This window comes from Pseudophryne corroboree, chromosome 5, assembly GCF_028390025.1.
Source record: "Pseudophryne corroboree isolate aPseCor3 chromosome 5, aPseCor3.hap2, whole genome shotgun sequence".
NCBI lineage: Eukaryota > Metazoa > Chordata > Amphibia > Anura > Myobatrachidae > Pseudophryne > Pseudophryne corroboree.
Window position 1 is genome coordinate 602,004,237 of NC_086448.1, and position 24,899 is coordinate 602,029,135.

The 24,899-nt window shown below is 48.6% G+C and overlaps 1 protein-coding gene and 1 pseudogene across 1 annotated transcript in view; both read right to left on the reverse strand.

Moving 5' to 3' along the window:
* The window catches only part of SEH1L (SEH1 like nucleoporin), a 215,494-nt gene that overhangs the window by 3,400 nt on the left and 187,195 nt on the right, over window positions 1–24,899 (reverse strand). The gene's annotated exons all lie outside the window — the stretch shown is intronic.
* On the reverse strand, window positions 16,061–16,179 carry LOC134930577 (5S ribosomal RNA; annotated as a pseudogene).

The window sequence follows — 24,899 nt, forward strand, 5'->3', positions numbered from 1 at the left end:
CAAATAATGGGGGTAATTCAGACCTGGTCGCACGCAGGCTATTTTTTGCACTGCTGCGACCAGGTAATTGCCGCCTGCAGGGGAGGGGGGTAGGGCTTTGCAGGGATGCTTTCGGCTGTGCAGTGAGCTGCACAGCCCAGGACTTACGCACCCGCTGATCCAAGAAGAAGCTGACGTCAGGATCCCTCCCTGGAAACGGCGGGGCACGCCTGCGTTTTTCCGACCACTCCCAGAAAACGGTGAGTTACCGTCCATGAACGCCTTCTGTCTGTCAATCTTGCGATCGCCGGTGTGATCGGTTTGCGAGCCAATCAGAGCTTGCGGACCAGAAGCCAATCAGGAGCTGCCGCTGCCCTGATTGGCTCGCAGACCGGCGCCAGATCTAATTAATATACAGGATGCCGCTGCCGCAGGAGGACGCAGAGACCGGACTGAGGGCAGGAGGGGTGCGTGCTGTGCTCTCCTCTCCCCTCCCCAGCAGCAGAAAACAGTGCCAGCCCCAGGCAGAAGCAACAACAGTGAGTTGCACTGCTGGGGCATATCTGGCACTCTGGTAGCATTTGTATCTGGCAAAGTGGGGGCATATCTAGCACTGTGAGGGCATGTGTATCTGGCACTATAGGGGCATAGCTGGCACTCTGGGGCCATGTGTATCTGGCACTGTGGGGGCATATCTGGCATATGTATATCTGGCACTATGGGGGTATTTGTGCATCTGGCACCGTGGGGCATTTGTGCATCTGGCACCGTGGGGCATTTGTGCATCTGGCACCATGGGGCATTTGTGCATCTGGCACTGTAGGAGCATATCTGTCACTATTGGGGTCATATGTATATCTGGCCCCCCCATATGTGTATCACGCCCCCACTTTCATTGGCCACGCCCCATGTGGCATTTCACCACTCCCATTTTTTGGCGCATGCACACAGTACCTATAAGACATTTTTTATACTTGCACTACTGCTTAAAGGTGACAAGGGAGACCCTTCATCTCAATAGGGGAGTAACTCACCTATCCCAGTTCATAAAAAAAAACCAAGTACATACCAATTTCATTTATTATTTCTAAGTACTAAAATGAGAAAGAACATCCACTGTGTGGTAAAGAGCCCGATACCTATATATAGTTTAGATTTGGGCTTGTAATATAAGACATCAAGTGAATGTAAAATATCAATTGGTACACTTATTCTCATAGTGGCAATCAGGGGCGGATCCAGAAGAAAATGATAGGGGGGGCACCATAGAAGGGGCAAGTACATTTGCGTGCGGCTTCGGTGCATGTGAGGTGGCGCTTCTTATACAACGCCCACAGTTGTAGCGCTCATTATGCAATGTCCCCTGTACTGGTAGTGCCCCTTATATAGACCCCATAGTAGTGGTGCCCCTTATGCAATGCCCGCATTGCCCCCAGTAGTAATGTTGCCTGTAGCAATGCCCGCAGTCATTTAGCGCCCTAGTAGTTATGCCCCCAGTGGTAATGCCCCTGCAGTTATGACCCCAGTAGTTTACCCCCCCCCCCTTTAGTTTAGCCTCCCAGTGGTAATGCCCCCAGTAGTTTGCCTGCTTGTAGTTTAGCCACCAGTAGTAATGCCCCCCTGTAGTTTGCCCCATTGTAGTTTAGCCCCTGTAGTTATGCCCCCCTTGTAGTTTAGCCCCTGTAGTTATGCCCCCCTTGTAGTTTAGCCCCCAGTAGTAATGCCCCCAGTAGTCTGGCCCCTGTAGTTATCCCCCAGTAGTTTGGCCCCTGTAGTTATGCCCCCAGTAGTTTGCCCCTCCTGTAGTTTAGCCCCCAAGTAGTAATGCCTCTGTAGTTAAGCCGCCAGTAGTAATGCCCCTGTAGTTACGCCGCCAGTAGTAATGCCCTCCTGTAGTATGCCCCCAGTAGTTAGCCCCTTTGTAGTTGACCCCCAATAATAATGTCCCCCAGTAGTTTGCCCCCAGTAGATGCCCCCCAGTAATAATGTCCCCCAGTAGTTTGCCCCCAGTAGATGGCCCCCAGTAATAATGCCCCCAGTAGATGGCCCCCAGTAAAAATGTCCTCCAGTAGCTGCCCCCAGCAGTAATGCCGCCAATAGATGACCCCCCAGTAGTAATGCCCCCAATAGATGACCCCCCAGTAGTAATGCCCCCAGTAGATGCCCCCCAGTAATAATGCCCCCAGTAGTAATGCCCCTTGTTGATGCCCCCCCCCCAGTAGTAATGTCCCCCCGTAGTTTGCCCCCAGTAGATGCCCCCGCTGCATTAAGGAAGAAAAAAACATCATACTTACTGAGCCCCGTTCCCGCTTCCAGACCGCTGCAGTCCTCCTCTTGGCGTCCGCTACTCAGCACTATGAGAGAGACGTCATGACTGACGTCTCTCCCATAGTGCACGCCGCACAGTGACAGCGCCGGAAGCCGGAGCTCAGTACTGAGCTCCTGCCTCCGGCTGCCGCTGTGCAGGGAGACGGGCGCCCGCTGGTAACACACTCTCAGCGGGCGCCCGTCATCTCCCTGTGCGGCGCCGGGGGGAGAACGGGGGAGCGCGGGGGGAGAATGGGGGACGGAGGCCAGAAATGACAGGGGGGGCATGGGCCCGAGTGAATCGTACTACAAATCCAGCGTGCAATAGTCTGTTTAGAAACAGGATGACCAATCTTGGAAGCATACAGGACAAACAGCGCCTCAGTCTTCCTGGCAACAGCCATTCTAGCGACGTAGATTTTTAACGCTCTCACAACATCCAGAGACTTTGGAACTGCCACAGCATCCGTAGCCACGGGTACTACGATAGGTTGGTTAATGTGAAACGAAGAAACCACCTTCGGCAGAAATTGTTGACGCATCCTCAATTCCGCTCTATCCGAATGAAAAATCAACTACCGGCTCTTATGAGATAAGGCCGCCAACTCCGCCACTCGCCTGGCAGACGCCAGAGCCAACAGCATGACTACCTTCCAAGTGAGAAACTTCAACTCAACCTTACGCAAAGTTTCAAACCAGGAAGACATAAGAAACTGCAAGACCACCTCAAGATCCCATGGTGCCACCGGAGGCACAAACGGAGGTTGGATATGCATCACTCCTTTCACAAAAGTCTGAACCTCTGGGAGGACAGCTAATTCCTTTTGAAAGAAAATAGATAAAGCTGAAATCTGCACTTTGATGGAGCCTAATTTCAGGCCTGCATCGACGCCTGCCTGCAAAAAATGGAGAAACCGACCCAAGTGAAATTCTTCCGCAGGAGCCGATTTAGTCTCACACCACGAAACATACTTTCCCCAAATACGGTGATAATGTTTCGCCGTAACCTCCTTCCTAGCCTTAATGAGAGTGGGAATGACCTCCCCGGGAATACCCTTACGAGCTAAGATTTGGCGCTCAACTTCCATGCCGTCAAACGCAGCCGTTGTAAGTCTGGAAACACGCATGGTCCCTGCAATAACAGGTCCTCTCTTAGAGGGAGCGGCCAAGGATCTTCCACAAGTAATTCCTGAAGATCCGGATACCAGGCCCTTCTTGGCCAATCTGCAACGACGAGAATCGCCTGAACCCTTGCTCGTCGAAGGATTCCCAGTACCTTTGGAATGAGAGGAAGTGGAGGGAACACAAACACCGACTGGAACACCCAGGGAGTCACCAGGGCGTCCACTGCACTGGCTTGGGGGTCCCTTGACCTGGAACAATACCTCGGAAGCTTCTTGTTGAGGCGAGACGCCATCATGTCGATCAGCGGAATTCCCCAACGCTTCGTCACTTCTGCAAATACCTCTTGGTGAAGAGCCCACTCTCCCGGATGGAGATCGTGTCTGCTGAGGAAATCTGCTTCCCAGTTGTCCACTCCCGGAAGGAAGACTGCTGCCAGGGCGCTCACGTGTTGTTCCGCCCAGCGAAGGATTCTTGTGGCCTCCGCCATAGCCGCCCTGCTCCTTGTTCCGCCTTGACGGTTTATATGCGCCACCGCTGTGATGTTGTCCAACTGTACCAGGACAGGTCGACCCTGAAGAAGGCTTCTTGCTTGCAGCAGGCTGTTGTAAATGGCTCTTACCTCGAGAACATTTATGTGGAGACAAGCTTCCTGGAGCGACCATTTCCCATGGAAATTTCTTCCTTGGATGACTGCGCCCCAGCCTCGGAGGCTTGCATCTGTTGTCAGAAGTACCCAGTCCTGGATACCGTACCGGCGCCCCCCTAGGAGGTGAGAACTTTGTAGCCACCACACGAGAGAAATTCTGGCCCTGGGAGATAGACTTATCTTCCGGTGCATGTGCAGGTGAGACCCGGACCATTTGCTCAGCAGGTCCCACTGAAACACCCGGGCATGAAACCTGCCAAATGGAATGGCTTCGTACACCGCAACCATTTTCCCCAGAACCCGAGTACAGTGATGGATCGACACACTTGTCGGCCTCAGAAGTTCCCTGACCATCGTCTGCAGTTCCAGAGCTTTTTCTTCTGGAAGAAATACTCTCCGTAACTCCGTGTCCAGAATCATGCCAGGAAAAGGCAGCCGAGTGGTCGGAATCAACTGAGATTTTGACAAATTTAGCACCCAACCGTGCTGACGCAGAACCGACAGTGACAAATTCACACTTCTCAGCAACCGTTCCTTGGACCTCGCCTTTATCAGGAGATCGTCCAAGTATGGGATAAGTGTAACCCCTTGCTTGCGAAGGAGAACCATCATTTCTGCCATGACCTTGGTGAAAATCCTCGGGGCCGTGGAAAGCCCAAACGGCAACGTCTGAAATTGGTAATGAGAATCCTGTATCGCACACCTGAGGAAGGCTTGATGCGGAGGATATATCGGTAGAGACCAAGTCAGCCAAGCCGTCCCCAAACAAGACATTACCTTTGAAGGGTAAAGCTTCCGTAGCTCTCTTGGAGTCGGCATCAGCATTCCATTGATGGATCCACAGCGCCCTCCTGGCCGAGATCGCCATGGCATTGGCTCTTGATCCCAAGAGACCAACATCCCTCGCCGCATCTTTCAGGTAATCTGCAGCATCCTTGATGTAACCAAGAGTCAAAATAACATTATCTTTATCAAGGGTATCCATATCAGCAGCTAAATTCTCAGCCCATTTAGCAATAGCACTACTCACCCATACCGACGCCACAGCAGGTCTGAGCAATGCACCCGTATTAGTGAAAATGGACTTCAGAGACGTCTCCAGCTTGCGATCCGCCGGATCCTTGAGAGCTGCCGTGTCAGGCGACGGAAGCGCCACCTTCTTAGACAAACGAGATAAAGCTTTGTCAACATTTGGAGACGCCTCCCATTTTTCCCTGTCATCAGAGGGGAAAGGATACGCCATGTAAATCCTCTTGGGAATCTGCCACCTCTTGTCCGGCGACTCCCAAGCCTTCTCACAAAGAGTATTCATTTGATGAGAGGGGGGGAAACTTCACCTCAGGTTTTTTCCCTTTGAACAAGCAAATCCTTATTTCGTGCACCGCAGGTTCATCAGAAATGCGTAAAACATCTTTTATAGCCACAATCATGTACTGAATACTCTTAACTAATGGTGGATGTAAAGCAGCCTCAGTGAAATCGACCTCGGAATCAGAATCCGTGTCGGTATCAGTATCTACCACTTGAGTAAACGTCCGCTTTTGCGACCCCGATGGGGTCTGCACCTGAGACAAAGCATCCTCCATGGATTTTTCACACCTGTGTCTGTGACTCAGATTTATCTAACCTCTTTGACAAAGAAGCCACATTTGTATTAATTGTACTTAACGGGTGTAGTATGGTATGCCGGCGGCCGGGCTCCCGGCGACCAGCATACCGGCAGCCCGACCGCCGGCATACCGACAGTGTGGCGAGCGCAAAGGAGCCCCTTGCGGGCACGGTGGTGCGCTACGCGCGCCACGCTATTTATTCTCCCTCCAGGGGGGTCATGGACCCCCACGAGGGAGAATAGCTGTCGGTATGCCAGGTGTCGGGATCCTGGCGCCGGTATACTGTGTGCCGGGATCCCGACATTCGGCATACTGAAGACCACCCGTACTTAACAATGTGAGTAAATCAGGTGTCGGCTGTACCGACAGAGCCGCATCTGCTCCCCCAATAACCTCCTCCGGTGAATAACATTCAGCCTCAGACATGTCGACACGAAGTATCGACACACACACACACACACACACACACACACACACACACACACACACACACACACACACACACACACACACACACACAATGCCTCAGCTAGGGGACAGGCCCACAAGGAAGCCCGGAAGGAGAAACACAGAGGGAGTATGCCAGCTCACACCCCGCCAAAGAATATATGTGAAAAGCGCTGCCTAAAGGACAATAATTATGCACCACAAAACTGTCCCGGGCCAGCGTCTCCTGCAGCCGCGTGTTGAGGAGAAATGGCGCCCGTGAGCCGCGCGGCTAAGCTCCGCCCCTTCCCGGCGCGCTTCAGCCCGCCAAATTTGAAAAATGAAAATGCCAGCGGGGGTCTGAAAAACGGTGCTGAGGCACCGAAAAGGCTTTTGTCGGCTTCCCAGACCTCAGTAACTGCTGCCCAGGCGCACCCCCAAGCGCCCTGCACCCTGTGAGTGCCTTTGGAGAAGTGTGTGGGAGCATGGAGCGCTGCGCTGTACCTCGTTACTGAAGTCTTCTGCCGTCCTGAAGTCTTCTGCCTTCTGCATACTCACCCGGCTTCTGTCTTCTGTGAGTGGGGTGACGGCGCGGCTCCGGGAACAAGCAGCTAGGCGCACCAAGTGATCGAACCCTCTGTAGCTAATGGTGTCCAGGAGCCTAAGAAGCAAAGCCCTTAAACTAAGTAGAAGTAGGTCTGACTTCTCTCCCCTCAGTCTCTCGCTGTAGGGAGCATGTAGCCAGCAGGTCTCCCTGAAAATAAAAAAACTAACAAAAGTCTTTTCCAGAGAAACTCAGGAGAGCTCCCCTAGTGAGTGTCCAGTCAGTCCTGGGCACAAAGTCTAACTGAGGCCTGGAGGAGGGGCATAGAGGGAGGAGCCAGTTCACACCCAGTTAAAGTCTTTTCAGTGTGCCCAAGCTCCTGCGGATCCCGTCTATACCCCATGGTCCTTTTGGAGTCCCCAGCATCCTCTAGGACGTAAGAAAAAATCCTGACTGTTCGCTTATTTTTAAGGCACCACAGGGAAAATACAAGTAACAGAGAAATAGACATAACAATATTACAGTAACTGTAAACTGACTTAAACCTAAAGGTGAGTTGAGATTTATTTGATTCCGCACCACCTTAGTATTCAAATTGGCTATACATATATGAGAAAGGACCAAAATTGGACAATATAGTGGAAAATGTTCCAAATGAGCCCACTTGGTGGTGCGCCCCGAGTTTAAGGTTCAAATTGTAAAGGATGAGGAGAAAAAATTAGACTCTTGTGTGGGCAAACTCTTTAGTAACAAACTAATAGTTGTGTAGTGTCAAAAGATCTAAAACTTAACTTTTAGTAGGTTACCACATTAAATCTTGTCCCGTATCCATAATTAAAGAATAAAAGTTATAAAAAAAGGATATGTTCTGGTCCCTCTATATCGATATATAGTATAGAGGTGAAATGTAGACACGTTCAGTACTACATCCACAACATGCGGGCCAGTACAAGGGTTTGTATTAATGAAACCTGAGTCGGTTGGTTGGTATCAGGAGAACCCATATAACTTAATCAAGTTATTGTTCGGAGATGCTGGTCACTCACAAATTGCTCTCTGCATTCTTTGCCATCTTTTATAATATTATTTCGGAAAGTAAAGAGTCGCCCATTGGCATGAAGGAAGAAAGAAAATAGGATTTTAATTACCTACCAGTAAATCCTTTTCTCGTAGTCCGTAGAGGATTCTGGGGATCCATTTAGCACCATGGGGTATAGACGGATCCACTAGGAGCCATGGGCACTTTAAGAATTTGATAGTGTGTGCTGGAGGGGTGTGGTATTGAAAGTCGACAGTAACTAGGTCGACAATGTCTAGGTCGACCACTATTGGTCGACAGTAACTAGGTCGACAGGGTGTCTAGGTCAACAGGGTCTTTAGGTCGACATGTTCTAGGTCGACAGGTCAAAAGGTCGACATGAGTTTTTAATGTTATTTTGGTGTCGTTTTCTTCGTAGAGTGACCGGGAACCTCAATTAGTGCACCGCTTCGCTCGCCATGCTTCGGGCATGGTGCCTGCGCTTCGTTACCGCTTCGCTCGGCACAGATTACCGTTCCAATCGTAGTCCACGTGGATCGTTAAGTATGAAAAGGTTCAAAAAAAGAAAAAAATTGTGAAAAACTCATGTCGACCTTTTGACCTGTCGACCTAGAACATGTCGACCTAAAGACCCTGTCGACCTAGTTACTGTCGACCAATAGTGGTCGACCTAGACATTGTCGACCTAGTTACTGTCGACTTTCAATCCGGATCCCGTGCTGGAGCCTCCCTCTATGCCCCTCCTACCAGTCTCAGTCTAGGATACTGTGCCCGAGAAGACATACATACTTTGAGAGAAGGATATAAAAGGATAGTGGTGAGATTCCGAACCAGCACACATGAAACAAGAGGAAAGTCATGCTAACCAAACTTGAAAGCAGGAACAGCAACAGCTGAACCAAACAACAATACTTAACCAAGTAACAGTGCAGGAAGTACGAAGCACCAGGCGGGCGCCCAGTATCCTCTACGGCAGGCTTTTTCAACCAGTGTGCCGTGGCACACTAGTGTGCCGGGACCAGTTGCAAGGTGTGCCGCGGAGCCAGAGCAGCTTCCTACACCTTCAGAGTGAACTGTTGGCCCGGGCTCTTCTTAGAGGATGATTCATGCTCTGGCTGTGACCTGTACCTTGATGACGCGGCGGTGTGATATCATAGGTCATGGCCACCGCAACTTACCACCCAGCCAGCCCACCCGCCTGCACACACATCTTCCAGTTCCCGCTCGCATCCACAGCTTTCCTTGCCTACCCACATCCACACCTGCCCGCCCGCTGCTCAGTATTCGCAGCACTCCACTATGAACAACCTCCACCACTGAGGGACAGGGAGGAGGACAGCTGACCGGTGGGGGCTAATATTTGTTATGTTATTTCTTCTGTGGGGAGCAAAAGGATTTATGGATTTATGGGGGGAACAATGTGAATAATTTATGTGGGGAGCAATAGAATTTATGTGGGGAGAAATGTGATTGATTTATGTGTGAGCAACATGATTTAAGTGGTGAGCAATAGGATTTATGTAAGGAGCAACAGGATTTATGTGGAGAGCAATGTGATTGTTTTTTCTGTGTAGGCCAATGTATGTGTTGATTTTTTATTACTGTGAGGGCCAATGTGTGTTTTTTGGGGGGTTTTCTGTGAGGAACGGATGGTGCGCCTTGGCAATTTTAAAATATTGTTCGGTGTGCCGCGAGTAAAAAAAAAGGTTCAAAATCACTGCTCTACGGACTACGAGAAAAGGATTTACTGGTAGGTAATTAATATCCTATTTTCGCTTACGTCCTAGAGGATACTGGGGATCCATTTAGTACCATGGGGATGTACCAAAGCTCCTAAACCAGGTGGGAGAGTGCTGAGGATCCTGCAGAACTGATTGACCAAACTGAAGGTCCTCAGAGGCCAAAGTATCGAACTTGTAGAACTTAGCAAACGTGTTAGATCCTGACCAAGTAGCTGCTCGACAGAGCTGTAAAGCCTAGACAACCCGGGCAGCCGCCCAGGAAGAACCCACCGACCTAGTAGAATGGGCCTGTATAGATTAAGGAATCAGCAATCCTGCCGTGGAATAAGCATGCTGGATAGTGAACCTGATCAAGTGCGCAATGGACTGCTTTGAAGCAGGACACCCAATCTTATTGGGATCATAAAGAACAAACTGCGAGTCTGATTTTCTGTGACGAGCTGTTCGCTTTACATACACCTTCAAAGCTCTCACAACATCCAAAGACTTTGAAGTAGCAGAGGTGTCAGTAACAACTGGAACCACAATAGGTTGGTTGATGTGAAACGCAGACACCACCTTAGGAAGAAATTGCTGACGAGTTCTGAGTTCAGCTCTATCCTCATGGAAAATTAAATAGGGGCTCTTGTGAGACAACGCCCCCAGCTCTGACACACGTCTTGCTGAAGCCAAGGCCTACAGTATGACGGTCTTCCACGTACATCAACCTCCTGTAACGGTTCAAAACAGTCTGATTGGAGGAACTGCAGCACCAAGTTGAGATCACAAGGTGCCGTGGGAGGCACAAAGGGAGGTTGGATGTACAGAACACCTTTCAAGAACGTCTGGACCTCAGGGAGAGAAGCCAATTCTTTCTGAAAGAAAATGGACAAGGCCGAAATCTGGTCTTTTATGGAGCCCAGACATAGACCCACATACACACCTGACTGCAGAAAAAGCAGTAAACGTCACAGATGAAACTCCGCCGCAGAAAAATTTCTGCTCTCACACCAAGAGGTGTCCAAATACGGAAGACGTTTAGACGTTTTCCCCCTTTGGGCCTGGATCATAGTCGGGATAACCTTGTCAGGGATCCCTCTCCTGGCTAGAATCAGCCGTTCAACTTCCATGCCATTAAACGTAGCCGCGGTAAGTCTTGACAGACGAACGGGCCCTGTTATAGAAGATCCTCTCGAAGAGGCAGAGGCCACGGATCTTCGATCAGTATTCCTAGAAGATCCGTATACCAAGCTCTTCTTGGCCAGTCTGGAGCAATGAGTATTGCTTGAACCTTTTCCCTTTTTATTCTTTTGAGAATCCTTGGAAACAGAGGAAGTGGAGGAAACACGTACAACATCTGATAGACCCATGGAGTCGTCAGAGCGTCTACCGCCACTGCCTGTGGGTCTCTCGACCTGGAACAATACCGCCGAGCTTCTTGTTGAGACGAGAGGCCATCATGTCGATCTGTGGCTATCCCCACCGACGTGTCAAGCACCTGAACACCTCCGGGTGAAGGCCCCACTCCTCCAGGTGCAGGTTGTGTCTGCTGAGGAAGTCTGCTTCCCATTTGTTTATTCCCGGAATGAAGACCGCTGACAACGCCACAGTGTGTTTTTCTGCCCAGAGGAGGATTCTTTTCACCTCTGACATTGCTGCTCTGCTCTTCGTTCCGCCCTGTCGGTTTATGTACGTTACCGCCGTCACATTGTCCGACTGGACTTGAATGGCCTGTTCTTGAAGAAAATATGAGGCCTGCAGAAGGGCGTTGAATATGGCCCTGAGTTCCAGAATGTTGATTGGAAGGACGACTTCCTGACTTGACCATCTTCCCTGAAACTGCACCCCCTGGGTGACTACTCCCCACCCTCTGAGGTTTGCGTCTGTGGTTAGCAGAATCCAATTCTGAATCCCGAACAGTCAACCCTTGAGTAGGTGAGAAGTCTGAAGCCACCATAGAAGAGAAATCGTGGCTCTTGGCGACAGACGGATCCTCTGGTGCATGTGAATATGCGATCCGGACCATTTGTCCAACAGATCGAGCTGGAAGGGTCTTGCATGAAACCTTCCGTACTGAAGTGCCTCGTAAGAGGCCACCATTTTCCCCAGAAGGCGAATCCATAGATGTACCGATATCCAGGTTGGCTTCAGGACATCCTGAACCATCGACTGGATTTCCAATGCCTTTTCCAACGGAAGGAACACTTTCTGCATCTCTGTGTCCAGTATCATACCCAGGAATGGAAGCCTCCGTGTTGGCTCTAGGTGAGACTTCGGAAGGTTCAGAATCCACACGTGCTCCCAGAGAAGTCGGGTTGAGAGGGCAATGCTGTCCAACAACCTCTCCTTGGACGGCGCCTTTATCAGAAGATCGTCCAGGTACGGATTATGTTCACTCCCTGTTTGCGGAGGAGAAACATAATCTCTGCCATCACCTTGGTAAACACCCTTGGTGCCATGGAGAGACCAAATGGCAGGGCCTGGAACTGGTAGTGACAGTCCTACAGTGCAAACCGTAGATAAGCCTGATGAGGCGGCCAGATCGGAATGTGAAGGTACATATCCTTGATATCCAGAGACACTAGGAACTCTTCCTCCTCCAGACCTGAGATCACCGCTTTCAGAGACTCCATTCTGAATATGAACACTCGTAAGTACGGGTTCAGCGACTTGAGGTTCAGAATTGTCTTACCTAACCGTCCGGTTACGGTACTATAAACAAGTTGGAATAGTACCCCTTTTTGCAGATGAGGTGGAACTGGAACAATGACCTGAGTCTGTACCAGTTTTTGAATGGCGTACTGTAAAGTTATACTTGCCTCTTGTGAAACTGGTAAGCCTGATTTGAAGAATCTGTGAGGTGGGAGCTCCTGGCACTCCAGTCTGTGGCCCTGGGATATAAGATCTATGACCCAGGGATCCTGGCACGAACTTGTCCAGATGTAACTGAAGAATTTTAGTCAGGCTCCCACCTGCCAGTCTTCCAGGCATCTCGGTCCACCGTCATGCTGAAGGCTTTGAGGAAGCAGAGGTTGAACTCTGTTCCTGAGAACCGGCAGTTGCTGGTTTGCGTGGTTTACCTCTAGTGCTTCTGGTGGCTGTAGAAGAACCTCTGGTTTTGCCCTTAAACTTAGCAGACCGAAAGGACTGCAAATTGAAGCTGAGTAGGCCTTCCTGGCTGGGGGAGCTGCAGAAGGAAGATATGTGAACTTACCCGCAGTAGCTTTGGAGGATCCATTTATCCAGTTCATCTCCAAATAAGGCCTCTCCTGTTAATGGTAGGCCTTCCATGCCTTTCCTGGAGTCTGCATCAGCAGTCCACTGGCATAGCCGTAGACCCCTGCATGCTGACACTGCCATAGCTGCGGTGCGTGCATTAAGCAAGCTTATTTCTTTTATGGCTTCCACCATAAAGTTTGCAGAGTCCTGTATATGTTGCAGGAGTAGAACAATCTCCCCCCCTAGATAAGGAATCTAACCCCTCAATTAGGTTACCTGACCATTTAGCAATGGCTTTTGTGATCCACGCACATGCTATAGTGGGTCTCTGGGCCACCCCAGCAGCTGTTTACAAAGATTTGAGTGTGGTCTCAATTTTACGATCAGCCGTGTCTTTCAAGGAGGCTGCACCAGGGACAAGCAACACTATTTTCCGTGACAGCCTGGATACTAATGCGTCCACTATCGGTGGATTTTCCCATTTTTTCCTATCCAGAGGAGGAAAAGGAAAGGATGAGAGTAACCTCTTAGGGATTTGAAATTTCTTCTCAGGATTAACCCACGGTTTTTCAAACAGGGTATTCAGTTCCTTAGACACAGGAAGTGATTGAGGATTTCTTTTTTACATTAAAATAAAATTCCTCACACTCCTCTGTCACCTTATCAGGAATTTGTAGAACGTCTCTGATAGCTTCTATAGGAACCTCTATTCCCTGTGACAGAGCAGCATCCCCCCTTCTGAGTCCACCTCTCCCTCCTCCATGTCTGACCCTTCATCATCATCAGAGTCAGACTGCAGGATATGAGCCAGAGTACGTTTTTTTTTTGCGGACAAATGGTAGAGGTCTGAGACGCTGGTTTGGGGACTGAGTCTCTGTTCATAAACTCATCCACAGACTGTCTTAAGTGTTGCGCTCTTTCTCATTGCGGGACAATTTAGTAGAAATATTAGAAATCATTCCTTTAATGGAATCCAGCCACGCTGGTTCAGCCCCACTAGCCTGGGAAGGTGCACTACACTGAGTAGTGAGCCCCCTGGGGAAGAGGAACACTGCCATACATGAAACACACTCTTTGTCTGACATCTTGGGGTTCATTCCGACCCGTTCGCACGCAGCGGTTCTTCACTGTGGTGCGAACGGGACGGAAATGCGCGGCTTGGTCGCGATGCCGCCAGTGAGAAAAGTGATCACAGAGGCGATTGCAAGACGGACAGGCGGGAGGCGTTCCGGGGCGGATACTCACCGTTTTCCAGGCGTGGTGAGTCCAACGCAGGCGGATCCAGGCCTTTGGAGGGCGGATGTCTGACGTCACAGCCGGGACCTTCATCGCTGGATCCGTCGCACTGGGTAAGTAGCTGCAGGGCTAGTCTTGTTTCACTTGAAACTTTTTTAGCATAGCAGGTTTGCAACAGCGATCGCAGCCTTGCTATGCTAAAATACACTCCCCCATAGGCAGCGTCAGGTTGATCGCACGAGCAGCAAAAAGTTGCTACGTGCGATCAACTCGGAATGACCCCCATTGTAAATGTGACAGCACACACACACAGGAAAAGGTTAAGAGCACAATTAACCCACAAAGAGCCCTTCCAGGGAGACACAGAGATATTATGGAGCCAGCACACCGCGCCCTTATCGCTAATGCCAAGCTTAGCCGTGTCGCAGACTCAGTACCCAGATTGGGGACTCAGTACAATAATAATCACTCCCCCCCTGCTATGACCCCCTGGTACCGCTGAGGTAATCTGGAGTCACTCCAGAGGAGCTGCGCATCCCTGTCAGTCAGCGTCTGTGTCCACTGCAGAGGGAAAATGGTGCTGGTGAGCCGCTGGATCCACTCATAGTGAAGCCCCGCCCCCTCAATGGCACGCGGGCTTCCCGCTTTTTTATACTGGCTGAGGTAATTTTGTGCTTAAAATGGGGTCAGATCCGTGTTAAGTCTTTGTTTGCCAGTGTGGGTACTGTGTACAGTGTACTGAGACTTAGGGGGTAATTCCAAGTTGATCGCAGCAGGAATTTTGTTAGCAGTTGGGCAAAACCATGGGGGTCATTCCGAGTTGTTCGCTCGCAAGCTGCTTTTAGCAGCTTTGCACACGCTAAGCCGCCGCCTACTGGGAGTGAATCTTAGCTTATCAAAATTGCGAACGAAAGATTCGCAATATTGCGAAAAGACTTCTCTGTGCAGTTTCTGAGTAGCTCGAGACTTACTCTGCCAGTGCGATCAGTTCAGTGCTGGTCGTTCCTGGTTTGACGTCACAAACACACCCAGCGTTCGCCCAGACACTCCTCCGTTTCTCCAGCCACTCCCGCGTTTTTCCCAGAAACGGTAGCGTTTTTTCACACACTCCCATAAAACGGCCAGTTTCCGCCCAGAAACACCCACTTCCTGTCAATCACATTACGATCACCAGAACGAAGAAAAAACCTTGTAATGCCGTGAGTAAAATACCTAACTGCATAGCAAATTTACTTGGCGCAGTCGCACTGCGGACATTGCGCATGCGCATTAGCGACTAATCGCTCCGTTGCGAGAAAAAAATAACGAGCGAACAACTCGGAATGACCCCCCATGTGCACTGCAGGGGAGGCAGATATAACATGTGCAGAGAGAGATAGATTTGGGTGTGGTGAGTTCAATCTGCAATCTAATTTGCAGTGTAAAAATAAAGCAGCCAGTATTTACCCTGTACAGAAACAAAATAACCCACCCAAATCTAACTCTCTCTGCACATGTTATATCTGCCCCCCCTGCAGTGCACATGGTTTTGCCCAACTGCTAACAAAATTCCTGCTGCGATCAACTTGGAATTACCCCCATAGTTCGCCCCCTCAGAAGTGGTGCATCTGCACTGTGTACTGAGTCTGGAGACGCAGTCCGCCCCATTTAGAAGCCGTGCGTCTCCGTACCCTCATGCCGCCATAATGGCCGGCGACCCGCTAACCGGGATGCTGGCTTAGTACTCACCACTCTTCATTCTTCTGGCTCTGTTAGGGGTGGCGGCGTGCTGTGGGAATGTACGCTCGCCGTGTTGGGGCTTGCGAATAGTTCCTTCAGGAGCTAGTGTCCTGTCAGTGTGGAACGGGACTATTAACCCTAAAGGAGGTTGGGCCATTTTTCCCTCCCCGCTAAGCCCATTGAAGCAGGCAGGCTGGTGACAACTAGTCCTGCCTGAAAATAACAAACAGAAAAATAAATGCAGAAAACTCTTCAGGATCTTCCATAAGCGTGACCGGCTCCTCCTGGCAAATTTTTTAAACTGAGACTGTTAGGAGGGGCAAAGAGGGAGGAACCAGCACACACTATCAAATTCTTAAAGTGCCCATGGCTCCTAGTGGACCCGTCTATACCCCATGGTACTAAATGGATCCCCAGTATCCCCTAGTACGTAAGAGAAATTAGTGATTCTGCTGTTAGTGTTTTATACCAGACAAGACCACTTATGACATCTTACTACACCTGGTATTCCCAGGGGGTCCCCCTACCTGCTACTAACACAGGCCAGCACCATTTCGCTTCCAAGATCAGACGAGATTGGGCATAAGCGGTGAGGTATGATAGTAGGACAGAGTGCAAGTTTGTCTGATTCACTAATTAGAGTGCATCTAGCAGAATATTTTTTGCCAAATTATTGGTCACAGAGAAGAATAAAAAATAGGATTTTAATACCTACCGGTAAATCCTTTTCTCTTAGTCCGTAGAGGATGCTGGGGATGCTTCAAGAACCATTGGGTATAGACGGGATCCGCAGGAGACATGGGCACTTTAAGACTTTAAAAGGGGTGTGAACTGGCTCCTCCCTCTATGCAGCTCCTCCAGACTCCAGTTATAGGAACTGTGCCCAGGTAGACGGACATTTAGAGGAAAAGGATTTATTTAATTTTAAACCAAGGTGCGATACATACCAGCTCACACCTCAAACACGCCGTACAACTTGGTATTCAACGGCATGAATAACATCAGCAACAGGCTGACTTAACGCAACACAACATGTGTGTAACCATAACCAATAACTGCAGATACAGTACGCACTGGGACGGGCGCCCAGCATCCTCTACAGACTAAGAGAAAAGGATTTACCGGTAGGTATTAAAATCCTATTTTCTCATACGTCCTAGAGGATGTTGGGGATGCTTCAAGAACCATGGGGTTTATACCAAAGCTCTAGAACGGGCGGGAGAGTGCGGATGACTCTGCAGCACCGATTGATCAAACAAGAGGTCCTCATCAGCCAGGGTATCAAACCTGTAAAACTTCGCAAAGGTGTTTGATCCCGACCAAGTAGCTGCTCGGCAAAGCTGTAATGCCGAGACCCCTCGGGCAGCCGCCTGGGATGCGCCCACCTTTCTGGTAGAATGAGCCTTCACCGATTTCGGTAACGGCAATCCCGCCGTAGAATGAGCCTGCTGAATCGTCTTACAGATCCAGCGAGCAATAGTATGCTTGGAAGCAGGAGCCCCAATCTTGTTGGTAGCCCACAGGACAAACAGCGCCTCTGTTTTCCTAATCTGAGCCGTTCTGGCGACATAAATTTTCAAAGCTCTGACCACTTCGAGTGACTTAGATTCCGCCAAGGCTTCAGTAGCCACTGGCACCACAATAGGCTGGTTTACGTGAAACGACGAAACCACTTTTGACAGAAATTGCTGACGAGTTCTCAACTCCGCTCTATCTGCATGGAAGATCAAATAGGGGCTTTTGTGAGACAAAGCCGCCAACTCAGACACCCGCCTTGCGGATGCCAAGGCCAACAGCATGACCACTTTCCAAGTAAGGAATTTCAACTCAGCCTTACGTAAAGGTTCAAACCAATGAGATTGCAGGAACTGCAACACCACATTAAGATCCCATGGTGCCACTGGGGGCACAAAGGGAGGTTGGATGTGCAGCACGCCTTTCACGAAAGTCTGAACTTCTGGAAGGGAGGCCAATTCTTTTTGAAAGAAAATTGATAAGGCCGAAATTTGTACTTTAATGGAGCCCAACTTTAGGCCCGCATCAACACCTGCTTGCAGAAAATGGAGAAAACGCCCTAGCTGGAATTCCTCCGTAGGAGCCTTCTTGGATTCACACGAAGACACATATTTTCTCCAGATACGGTGGTAATGTTTCGCCGTCACTTCTTTTCTAGCCTGAAGTAGTGTGGGAATAACTTCACTGGGAATACCCACTGGGCTAGGATTTGGCGTTCAACTGCCATGCCGTCAAACGCAGCCGTGGTAAGTCTTAATACACGCACGGCCCTTGCTGTAACAGGTCCTCTCGTAGAGGAAGAGGCCAGGGATCTCTTCTGAGTAATTCCTGAAGATCCGGATACCAGGCCCTCCTTGGCCAGTCTGGAACAAGGAGTATCGCATAAACCCTTGTTCTTCTTATGATCTTTACACTTTTGGAATGACTGGAAGGAACACATAGACCGACTGAAACACCCACGGTGTCACTAGGGCGTCCACCGCTATTGCTTGAGGGTCCCTCGACCTGGAACAATATCTCTGAAGCTTCTTGTTGAGGCGAGACGCCATCATGTCTACTTGAGGAATTCCCCAACGACTTGTCACTTCTGCAAAGACATCTTGATGAAGACCACACTCTCCCGGATGGAGATAGTGTCTGCTGAGGAAGTCTGCTTCCCAGCTGTCCACGCCTGGAATGAAGACCGCTGACAGAGCGCTTGCATGTCTTTCCGCCCAGCGTAGAACTTTTGTGGCCTCTGCCATTGCCGCTCTGCTCTTTGTTCCGTCCTGGCGGTTTATGTGTGCCACTGCTGTTATGTTGTCTGACTGAATCAAAACGGGCAGACCGTGAAGATGTTCCGCTTGCAGATGGCTGTTGTAAATGGCCCGTAATTTCAGAATATTTATGTGCAGACAAGCTTCCTGGCTTGACCATTTTCCCTGGAAATTTTCTCCCTGTGTGACTGCTCCCCAGCCTCGGAGACTTGCATCTGTGGTCACCAGGATCCAATCCTGAATCCCGAACCTGCGACCCTCTAGGAGATGAGAGCTGTGCAGCCACCACAGAAGGGAGATTCTGGTCCTGGAGGACAGGATTATTTTCCGGTGCATGTGCAGGTGAGACCCGGACCACTTGTCTAACAGGTCCCACTGAAACACTCTTACATGGATTCTGCCAAACTGAATGGCCTCGTAGGCCGCCACCATCTTCTCCAGCAACCGAGTGCATTGATGAATCGACACACTTGCCGGTTTCAGAATGTTTGACCATGTTCTGAATTTCCAGAGCCTTTTCCACTGGAAGAAAGACTCTCTGCAATTCTGTGTCCAGAATCATACCCAGGAATGACAGCCGTGTTGTCGGAACCAACTGTGACTTTGGCAAGTTTATGAACCAACCATGTTGTTGCAGAATTGTCAGGGAGAGCGTCATGTTCTGCAGTAATTGCTCCTTGGATCTCGCCTACATCAGGAGATCGTCCAAGTACGGGATAATTGTGACACCCTGCTTGCGCAGGAGAACCATCATTTCCGCCATTACTTTGCTGAAAATTCTCGGAGTCGTGGACAGACCAAACGGTATACTGATAATGGCAATCCTGCATTGCAAACTTCAGATAAGCCTGATGTGGAGGATAAATGGGAACATGCAAGTAGGCATCCTTTATATCTATCGACACCATAAAATCCCCCTCCTCCAGACTGGAGATCACTGCCCGGAGAGATTCCATCTTGAATTTGAATTTCCTTAGGTAAAAATTGAGGGATTTGAGGTTCAGGATAAACCTGACTGAGCCGTCCGGCTTCGGGACCACGAACAGGCTGGAATAAAAGCCTTCTCCCTGTTGAGACAGGGGAACCCTGACAATGACCTGATTTAGACACAATTTTTGTATTGCATCGCATACCACCTTCCTGTCCTGAAGAAAAGCTGGCAAGGCGGATTTGAAAAATCGGCGAGTGGGAACGTCTTGGAACTCTAGTTGGTAACCCTGGGACACTATTTCCAAAACCCATGGGTCTAGGGCCGAACGAGCCCAGAACTGACTGAAGAGTTTGAGAAGTGCCCCCACCGGTGCCAACTCCTCCAGAGGAGCCCCAGCGTCATGCGGTGGACTTGGCAGAAGCCGGGGAGGACTTCTGCTCTTGGGAACTTGCCACAGCCGGTGACCTTTTCCCTTTCCTCTTCCCCTAAAAGTAAGGAAGGAAGTCCCTCTGCCTTTTTTTGTACTTACTGGGACGAAAGGACTGCATCCGATAGTGGTGCGTTTTCTTTTGTTGCGCAGGAACATAAGGTAAAAATGACGACTTACTCGCGGTAGCCGTAGATACCAGGTCAGTGAGGCCGTCACCAAACAAGACACCACCTTTATACGGCAGAGACTCCATAGCCTTCTTAGAGTCAGCATCAGCATTCCATTGATGAATCCACAATGCTCTCCTGGCTGAGACTGCCATGGCATTGGCCCTTGATCCCAAGAGGCCAATATCCCTCGCAGCTTCCTTTAGGTAGGCTGCAGCGTCCCTGATATGACCCAGTGTCAAAAGGACGCTATCCCTATCCAGGGTATCTATATCAGATGACAAGTTATCTGCCCATTTTTCAACAGCGCTACTCACCCATGCCTATGCCACGGCAGGTCTGAGCAGTGTACCCGTAGTGACATAAATGGATTTTAATGTATTTTCCTGCTTACGATCAGCAGGTTCTTTTAGGGCTGCCGTTTCGGGGGACCTTTTTGGACAGTCGTGATAAAGCTTTGTCCACAGTGGGGGGGTGACTCCCACTTTTCCCTATCCCCCGAGGGGAATGGATATGCCACCGGAATTCTCTTGGGAATCTGAACGTTCTTGTCAGGAGTTTCCCAAACCTTTTCAAAAAGAGTGTTCAGTTCATGAGGGGGAGGAAACGTTACCTCAGGTTTCTTTCCTGTATACATGCAGACCCTTGTATCAGGAACATCAGGGTCCTCCGTGATATGTAACACGTCTTTTATTGCCACAATCATGTACTGAATACTCTTGGCCAGTTTTGGATTTAGTATGGCATCACTATAGTCGACACTGGAGTCAGAGTCCGTGTCGGTATCTGTATCTGCTATCTGGGTAAATGAACGCTTTTGTGATCCCAAGGGTATCTGAACCTGGGACAACACACCTTCTACGGATTTTTTCCATGCCTGGTTCGGAGACTCAGATTTATCCAATCTTTTATTCAACCGAGCCACATTCGCATTCAAAGCACTCAAAACATTTACCCAATCAGGAGTCGGCGGTGCCGACAGGGTCACTCCCACAGCCGTTTCTTTCCCTAATCCAGTCTCCTCCTGGGAAGAGCACTCTGCCTCAGACATGCCGACACACGTGCACCGACACCCACAAACACACTGGGCATATAGGGGACAGACCCACAGTAAAGCCTGTCAGAGAAACACAGAGGGAGTTTGCCAGCTCACAACCCAGCGCTTATCCCGGTTCTGAACACTTTTATATAACGCCCCAGACCTGGTAGCGCTTTTATATTATATTAAATAGCACCAAATATACTGCCCCCCCCCCCCCCCCGTTTTGCACCCTGTTACTTGTACAGCAGTGGAGAGGAAGGCCAGCATCTCTGCGGAGAGAAAATGGCGCCGGTGAGAGCTGTGAGGGCTAAACCACGCTCCCTCAATGGCGCACTTCAGCCCCGCTATTTTTTCTAATTTTTATACTGGCGGGGGACCAGATTCAGTGCCTAGGCACTTGAAAACCACTTTTGCCAGTCATATTGAGGGTTTACATGCTGCCCAGGGCCCCCACCCCTGCACCCTGTAGTGCCGCTGTGTGTGGGAGCATGGCGCGCAGCGCAGGCGCTGTGCGGTACCTCAAAGCCATCACTGAAGTCTTCTGATCTTCTTCTACTCACCCGTCTTCTGACTTCTGGCTCTGCAGGGGGGGTGACGGCGGGCTCCGGGAACGAGCATCTAGGCGTACCTAGCGTTCAGACGATCAGGAGCTAATGGTGTCCTGTAGCCTAAGAAGCAGAGTCTTGAAACTCACAGAAGTAGGTCTGCTTCTCTCCCCTAAGTCCCACGATGCAGGGAGACTGTTGCCAGCAGTTCTCCCTGCAAATAATAAACCTAACATAAGTCTTTTTCTGAGAAACTCTGGAGAGCTCCTCAGTGTGCAACCAGTCTCACTGAGCACAGTTTCTAAACTGGAGTCTGGAGGAGGGGCATAGAGGGAGGAGCCAGTTCACACCCCTTTTAAAGTCTTAAAGTGCCCAGGTCTCCTGCAGATCCCGTCTATATCCCATGGTTCTTGAAGCATCCCCAGCATCCTCTAGGACGTATGAGAAATAGAGAGCGTGGATCTGCTGTTCACGTTAGGCAGTGAAACATATGTTTATACCCTCACAGGAATAACCATGTCACTGGATCCTGAATGAGAGTCCACTGAATAAGTTTAGGCTAGAAAAGATGTAACGAGAAGGCAATAATAACCGTTCTAATGCATTAGTATTGTCAGGTTACAATTTGGTGAGTAAGGTCCCTATATAAAAAAAAATTACACTGAGTATATGCCTTGAGGATAAAAAGTCAAATTATTCAGATAGATTATACCTTAATTAGGAAGGCAAATTACATGTGGGAAAAGAAGGGGGAGTTCCTTTTCACAGTATAATCTATATGAGGATTCAGTGTGGCACGTCTGCATTCAAATGACCTTGGTTCCACCCAAACCTTAAAAGAAACACTGTTATCAGATTTGATGATCCTTGTTAGCGAACCAATTGCGATATCAAATCACTGTTACAGTTCAAACAGTCCCATCAGGGAACTAGGACACATATTCATATTACTCCTAGTGGGTTCTGACTGCGTACATAGTTGCAAGCAAAACATAAGGTTTATCTGAATTGGTAAGTACTAGGTTTAGTATTTAATTATGCCTACTATAGGTACATATAACTGAATGTACAACATGTGCTATAACAGTTTGTAATGAGAAAGCTTGAATAATCAAAGGTGGGAGGTGGGGGAATATTACCCCTAGTTACCCATATCCTGGGTCTGCTTGCAGATGACCGTGGTCTTGGTTGAAGTTGTCCGGTATACTGAGTCCCCTGCTGTCCCCGGGAAAAACGCGCTTCACCCGGCTACCGGGCTTGTTCACTTCCTGGTGTGAACCTGAACCCTCATATAGATTACACTGTGAAAAGGAACTCCCCCTTCTTTTTCCACATGTAACTTGCCTTCCTAATTAAGGTATATTCTATCTGAATAATTTGACTTTTTGTCCTCAAGGCATATACGCAGTGTAATTTTTTTATATAGGGACCTTACTCGCCAAATTGTCACCTGACAATACTAATGCATTAGAACGGTTTTTATTACATCTTTTCTAGCCTAAACTTATTCAGTGAACTCTCATTCAGGATCCAGTGACATGGTTATGCCTGTGAGGGTATAAATATATGTTTCACTGCCTACCGTGAACAGCAGATCCACGCGCTCTATTTTTATTCTTCTCTGTGACCAATAATTTGCCAAAAAATATTCTGCTAGGTGCACTCTAAATAGTGAATCAGACAAACTTACACTCTGTCCTACTATCATATCTCACCTCTTATGCCCAATCTCATCTGATCTTGGAAGCAAAATGGTGCTGGCCTGTGTAAGTAGCAGGTAGGGGGACCCCCTTGGAATACCAGGTGTACTAGGACGTAATAAGCGGCCTTGTCTGGTATAAAACACTAATAGCAGAATCAAAAATTTCTTTCTTCCTTCATGCGAATGGGCGACTGTTTGCCATCTTTTATAATATTATTTCAGAAAGTAAAGAATGCAGATAACAATTTGTGAGTGACCAGCATCTCCGAACAATAACTTGATTAAGTTATATGGGTTCTCCTGGTACCAACCAACCGACTCAGGTTTCATTAATACAAACCCTTGTACTGGCCTGCATGTTGTGGATGTAGTACTGAACGTGTCTACATTTCACCTCTATACTATATAACAATATAGAGGGACCAGAACATATCTTATTTTTATTACTTTTATTCTTTAATTATGGATACAGAACAAGATTTAATGTGGTAACCTACTAAAAGTTAAGTTTTAGATCTTTTGACACCGCGCAACTATTAGTTTGTTACTAAAGAGTGCGCCCACACAAGTCTACATTTTTTTCCTCTTCCTTTACAATTTAAAGCTGAAGGTTACAAATCTCTTCTAAAAGTGGTAAAGGGCATGCGTGTTGCCAAAACCGCTCATTCGTAAGTCCCCCCCCCCCCCCCCCCAACATATTTTTCAGACAATAAAAACAGGAGTTGCCTTTATTAGATTTTTCTTCTAACAATTATTTATTTCCATACACAACTATGTGGCAGGCTGTGCAATGAACAGTGCTTGTATACCTTTTTTTTTTACCCGTGTACCCCAGGCAACCAACTTGTAATGAATATAACTGATATTAGATAAAATGTTTAGAATTCAATTAATGCAATATAATGAAATTAAACTATAGATTTCTTACAATTTAAGAATATGTTTGATTTAACTGGTACAAAAAAATTCTTAGTCTCTCTGTGGGGACACTTCTTACCTTGGGCACGTACAAAACCTGTCCCTAAGGGAGGATGCATTCAGTCTTATCTGAACTTAATAATTGACAACCAAAGCTAGAGTCTCTGGACGCAAAATCATGAACACCAAGACTTTGGTGAATGTATGAACAGAGGACCACGTAGCTGCTCTACATTACTGCTCAGCGGACACACCATTCTGCGCCACCCATTAAGTCCCCACTTAACGAGTTAAAAACGCTGAATCTTAATAATATAGTAATAATAGATTTCCCAGCCCCACTATATGCCTGCTTATTTGTGGCCTTAATCCATCTGGCTATAATGTGCTTTGATGCTGGTCAACCTCTTTTCCTAGCATCATAAAGAATAAGTAAACTGTGTTCCTTATACTGGCAGTCATTTCCAAGTAAATTTTCAAAACTCCAACCCCCAACAATGACAATTTCTCTTTGCCAATTGTCTTGTCTAACTTCGTAAAGGAGGGAATACCTATATCCTGAGTTAAGTGGAAATCTACCACCACCTTAGGCTGAAAAGATGGATGTGAATGAAACACTGCCCTATACTCATGGATGCCTAAAAATGGAGATTTGCAAGCATAAAGCTCCGAACTCTGACACTCTTAGCTTATACTATAGCTAGAAATGCTAAAACTATCCACTATCCTGTAAAGGTTTAAAAGTAGGTGACTGGATAGCTTTTAGTACAAGGTTTAAGTTCCATGGCTCTATAGGATGCCTATATGGCAGCTGTATGTGTA